We start from the raw sequence: 6,468 nt of genomic DNA on the forward strand, positions 1-6,468 counted from the left end.
AATGAAAAGCAAAACAAAAAAAAAGATCCGGACAGATAGACATCCTCCCCCATACATAAATCACATCGACCTCGGTGTGAAAGAGTGGTGAAAGGATGATGAAGCTAAAAATAAAATAGAAGAACATGAAGATAAAAAGAAAATAAAGTTTAAAAAGAAAATGGTGATAGAACCATGGTAGTGATAGGTGAATAGTGTGAATGGTGCAATGCTGGTCCGTCAATCCTCATCCTCAGATGAGTCTCCATCGAAGTGATGCTGCTCCTGTAAAAAAGTGATGACTTGCTCAAATTTCCGTCAACTCTGCGCTACAGATCTGAATGTTAGTGGGATGAGGCAGATGATGATGCATGGTTGGTCAAGGCTGGTGGTTAATAGCATGACCGTGCTGCAGCTGCGTCTCGCTTGGCCTTAGCCACCAAGTACTGTCCAATCGTGTAGGACAAAAGAGGAACATATGGTAAAAACTCGTCAGATCCCAGAGCCCACTATCATAATCATCTTCCTCATCTCTCTCAGTAGATCAAAATCAAGTTCTTCCTCAAGGTCAATACCATCGGTATATGGGAGCTTCAAAGCTTCAAAGAGCTCTAAGATGATGAGAGAGTAAGACTGTCCGCGAAAAAAGAAAGACATGATACCATCTGATGCTCTAGGGCTCTTCCTCTTTGTGTGGTGAAAGATGACAGTCGATAGGAACTTAAGGACTATGTCTGCATAGGTGGGGAGATTCAGCTCCAAGTAGGGACGCAATCTAAGACGGATGCCTTGCCTTCGTAGACCTTATACCCTATCCCGACTCTGAAAATTCTAACGTATGTGATCTTGATCTTCTCGGATTCTTCCTAGAGTACCGATTCATGGAGATTGGGATCAGGCTGGATGTAAAAGCAGAAGTCGGTCACTGGTCTGGATAGTGGATCTGAACTTTTCGTCTCTTCTCTGCTGATTGGCGAAGTCCTGGCTCTCTTATCAGTAATGCGGGATGCAACGACACTTAGAATTCTAGAGATTCATAATCAAATATGACTCTAAAATCTTCATCAATGCAATCATCGACGACAACAAAATCAACGGGTTCTATGGACTTCTCCATGATGTCAAATATCTTTTTTTTTTGTTCTCTTTGATCTTGTTTACATATATTTCTTGCAAACACAATGAACTCGCGGATAGTCTAACAAAGAAATCCTTGAAGGATTTCTCTCATGTACTCATGTGATGTCTTTAATATGAAATAAATGTCAGTGTTGCCTCACAAAGAAAATTTTGTCTAATAATATTTATGCAGACATTGTTCGGTTTAAACTGACACGTGCGTTTTAGGTAGTAATTTTTCAAAAAAAATAAAAATAAAATTATTATTTTAAAATTAATATTTTTTAGTATAACATTATTTATTTTTAGTCTCTAAACCCATTAAACTTGATTTATTTGCAAACAGTAACTTTAAACTAACATATCTATCATCTTTATAGTTTAAATATTATTATTTTATTTTATGGTGATACAGGAAATTCGAGAAAATATAATTTGCAAAATCATTAGATATGTCTTTCGACCCTTACAAAGCATTTCAATTGCCAAAAAAAAAAAAAAACATTTCAATTGCCATCAGACTGAGAGAAGGCATAAGGCCCACAAACAATAGCGGTTGGATCATTACTAATGCTCAAATCTTAAATAATTAGGTAATTCCAATGAAGTTTTATTCATAGATTTATGTAATATTTCTTGCAACTGTTGGTTATATAAATAAGTCTGTCAATTCTTTTCAAACTTCATGGGCCACTACTTTTTTTTTTTTTTTTTTATAAACCCTATCGGCTGATCCGGTCGGCTCTGGTAGGAACGCACCGAAGTGCTATAGTGTGGACTTCTTCCTGGTTCAACGGTTCAACGGACACCATGAGCTTCGAGCGAACTCGAGTCAACGGGCCATGAGATCCATGAGATCCAAATGGACCACCACACTACCTGTCCCGAGTTTGAAATGCCTTCCGACTAATGCCAGGGGTAGCCAGATCGCCTATTACTGGACTATCATGTAAACTGCTTGGGCCTTTGGCCCAAACCCAAACTTCCTACATAATTGTGTTTTTGTTTCCAGGGAGGATCGAACTTGGGTGAAGTGGTGTAACACCCCACACAACCCTCCCTACCACTGGACCACAACGATGCGGGCCATATATATTACGTCAACAACAATTGCTCATATATGTAAATTAGACTATGGATGTCACACAGCAAGGACAACACATGGCCAAGTGGTTTTCTGTATAGGTGGGTGCATGTGTTCTATTTGCTTGCGTTACAGAAAAATAAAAATAAATAATAAGTGAATAGTGAACATAATTTACGTCCACTGGAAATGAAATAGGATGAACGCGTTATTAGTTATTGCTCGGCAAACATACACGATGGGGTAAACGATATTGGATGACAAAAATTGTTATAAAACCCTCGAAAGAGAAAGTACGATCCACAGACTGAACACGACATCATAAATTGTTACTAAATATGTAATTTTGATATTTTATCAAACTATTGTTAGTTTTAGCTTAAAAGGAAGTATAGCAATAATCAGAGAACAAAATTTAAGGAAGAATCTTTAAGTAGTTATCTTAATAAGTTGGTAAGACGTATGGGAAATTGGTTACGTTTATGATAGATCTGAGGACGTTCAGATGTTAATGACAAATAGAGAGAGTTGGGATGATATCTAACTTATGTCTGTCTTCTTTAATGAATCAAATGGCTGATCCATTTTACAGGAAAGTGGTTGAAGCAACATCCCTTTATCATTATTGCACATTATTTCCTTTTCTGTTTCTTTTAAGTAATTAGAAAAAATATTAAAATGCCGAAAGGTTGGGTCTTTTTGGACCATGACTTTGGTTGACCATAAGAGAAATCCAGACATACAAATGAAGCAGTGGATCAAACTTTACCAAAATAAGGTGGAAACTCGTGCATGCTTGAGTTTGTTCTTTGCTGATTATTGTTTCGTTCAAAAATGATAAAGAGGACGTAGGAGTATTCATGTGTTTGTTGGAACTCAATTTTTTAGACCATATTCCAATGAAAAATTCGTGGGTTCACCCCTAGGGGTGAATTCATTCATTCACCCTCTCTCATTTTATCCAATAAGAATCTGTCATGTAATATTATTTTTAAATAAAAATACAAAATTAAAATTAAAAGATTAAATACTAAATCAAATCTTTTATAAATATATATATATATAATAAATAATGTATATAAAGATTAAAATTTAATATTATGCTTGGGTTCACTATTTACAAATTAGGGTATAGTTTTTTTCCATTAAAAAAAAAAAATTATGTTTGGGTTCACTATTTTCTATTTAGAGTTTAATTTTCTTCATTTACAATTCTAAAAATAAAACAAATAATTATGTAATGATGTATGTTTATTAAAAATAATTCTACATAAACTTTAATATTATGCTTGGATTCACTATTTCCAAATTAGGGTATATTTTTTCATTAAAAAAATATAATGTTTGGGTTCACTATATTCTATTTAGGGTTTAATTTTCTTTATTTAAAATTCTGAAAATAAAACAGATAATTATATAAAAATATATGTTTATTAAAAATAATTTTACATAAACTTTAATATTATGTTTGGGTTTACTATTTCCAAATTGAGGTTTAGTTTTTTCCATTTAAAAAAAAAATTAAAGTATACAATTTTGGTAAGTTACTTTAATTGACTTTATTATATGGCAGATTCTTATTAGCTAAAATAAGAGGGGGTGAATGAATGAATTCACCCCTAGGGATGAGCCCAAGAATTGTTCTATTCCAATGATGTTTCCGGGCAACTTAGTTGTCAGAAATGACTGGATATTAGAATCGTTAGATTGTTTATTATGAACACTATGTGATAGTGTATTTCATATGTAAAAAAGAAAGTTACTTTGAATGAGAAATATATGGAGGTCTAAAATGGATTGTTTGTAAAAACATAAAATGTAACATTTATATAATATCCTGACATTGGAAATATGAGGTGAAATTCCTTTTATATATAAAGTAGATAATTTATAACAAGGTTTAAAACCTTAAATACATTTTGGTGTATTGGATTTCCGACCCAGCTCAGACTTCGGGATTTGGCAAATAAGATTAGTCTTTTTTGGCCCAAATTCTTTTTGAATATGTTGTTGACTTTTTTTTTTCACTGAATTTTTATTGATAACAAAATAACGATTACACCAAAACGGATAACATGATAAACAAGAAAGAACACAATCATTAGCATTCAATGCACTTGCTACACAGGGGTACCAAGAATTACACGAATCATAAGCAATTTTAACCAAAAGGCAAATTTGTATCAAAAGAGAACGGATACGATCTTCGTTGGAGAAACTTTTGGCCACAACTGTGAGATCCCGCTCCCTTCTTCCTTAACTGGGAACCAGACGGACTGACTACCATAAGGCCCAACGTTCTCTTTCTACGTCCATTGGTCCACCAACCGCTCCTACCAGTGAGCCCAATGCCTTCTCTATTAGGCCCATTGGCCCACCACTGTCCAACGGTTGGCCTCTTTATAGGCTCATGGACCCACCACTGTCCAACGGTTGGCCTCTTTATAGGCTCATGGACCCACCTCTGTCCGACGGTTGGGAGTCGCTTGGTCCGGAAGGCTCGTAAGAGTTGTCTACTATCCCTGCAATCACCACGTGATCTTTCCCGTGCTTTTGTCCTCACTCGTATGGTATCGCAGACTACTTCCCGGTAGATCACCCATCCTGAGATTGCTCCAGCATAAGCACGCTTAACTCTAGAGTTCTCTTAAGACACATGACCGAAAAAGATAAATACACTTTAATGACATAGGTAGCCAAATCAATTCTTGTGAGCCTTTTCACATATACTAGAAATTGGGATGTCACAACAAAACTTCGTTTTATCCAGATCAAACCATCTTCATTCATCAGAAAAGATCAAGAGCCCTCGTCTAATAAACCTCAATAAGAAAAAATCGGGAGCCAACTCCTGACAAGTCAATTAAATGCCTATGGTAAAGCACTTCATCAAAGATCTTAAAGTAAATTTGATGAACATCTAATCACAAAGGGAAAAAACCAAGACAAAGCTCTATCCCCATCTAATCTTAACATAAGGAGGAGAGACATAAGCCCAAAAGAAGGAAGCTTGAAAGTTGAAATCAAAAACAGACAACACAAGAGAAGATCTTAAAATTCTAGATCTAGATCTAGATCTAAAAACAAATTCACAAAGATTAAACCAAAAACACAGGAAAGCAATTACTATGGAACCGATTCCGATGGTGACGACGAGGATATATCCACCGCCGGATACAGCTAAAACCACCGCTGAAGATTTCTTAGAGAGAAGCCAGAGGATAAGGAGAGAGAGGCGGTGGACTAAGTCAACAAATATAAACGTTTGTTAGATTCTGCTCTTGGATTGTGCGAGGCAGAATAGTTGCAGTTATATCCAAGACTTCAGAACGTCATAGAACCATCACACTACGAGGCCTTTTCAGAATTACAAAAAAAAAGAGATTTGTCTCGAATTAAAAAGATCTTTAGACTTTAAAATTAACTATCCGTATAATTAGAATTTAAATTAAGCGTTAAGTAACTTATAATCTCTGAGTTCTGTTGGAGACTTTGTTGTTGGGGAAGGACAAAACCTTGTTGTTGAGTGTTTTGAGGATAGAAGTTTTGGTTTGGGGGATTCTTGTAGTAGGTAAAGCCCTTTTGGTAACCTTGTTGGCCACCTACAAAGTTCACCTCAGTTGTGATGTCTTCCCTTTGAAATGTGTCTTGAAACACATGATTCACATCTCTAACAAAGTTGGCTGACTGATGAGAAGCTAAGAGAAGTGTGTCTAGCTTCTCATTGAGAGACTTGATGTCTTTCCTTGTCCTTTCCTCTTCAGCACTCACAGCTCCTCTTGAATTCCTTTCAAAGTCTGATCCATAAAGCTCATCACTCTGAGCTACATTCTCCACTAGGGTCATGGCATCATTGACTTCCTTGGTCATGAAATTACCATTTGAAGCTTTGTCCAAGAGAAGTCTGACCTTTGGTAAAGTACCTCTGTAGAAGGTACTTAGCAGCTGAGCATCTGAGAATCCATGGTGAGGGCATTGCATGGTATAACCTCCAAATCTTTCCCAAGTCTCACAAAATGATTCATGGTTCTTCTGAATGAAACTTGAGATTTCATTTCTTAACCTTTCTGTTCTTGATGAAGAGAAGAACTTGGTTAGAAATGCTCTTTTGCATTGCTCCCAAGTTGTGACTGATCCTTGAGGTAGAGACTTTTCACACTGATGAGCTTTGTCTCCTAGAGAAAAAGGAAATAGCCTCAACTTGAAACTGTCTTCACCCACTCCATTCATCTTAGTTAGATCACAAACTCTATCAAAGTTGTCAATGTGATCTAATGGGTCTTCTA

General features: G+C 35.9%; 1 non-coding gene across 1 annotated transcript; it reads left to right on the forward strand.

Moving 5' to 3' along the window:
- The first annotated feature begins 6,140 nt into the window (after positions 1 to 6,140).
- On the forward strand, positions 6,141 to 6,247 carry LOC112089469. Its single transcript, XR_002901107.1, has one exon. It is a non-coding gene; the product is annotated as a small nucleolar RNA R71 (small nucleolar RNA).
- Positions 6,248 to 6,468: the final 221 nt, after the last annotated feature.

This window comes from Eutrema salsugineum, unplaced genomic scaffold (assembly GCF_000478725.1).
Source record: "Eutrema salsugineum unplaced genomic scaffold, Eutsalg1_0 scaffold_12, whole genome shotgun sequence".
In the NCBI taxonomy this organism is placed as follows: domain Eukaryota; kingdom Viridiplantae; phylum Streptophyta; class Magnoliopsida; order Brassicales; family Brassicaceae; genus Eutrema; species Eutrema salsugineum.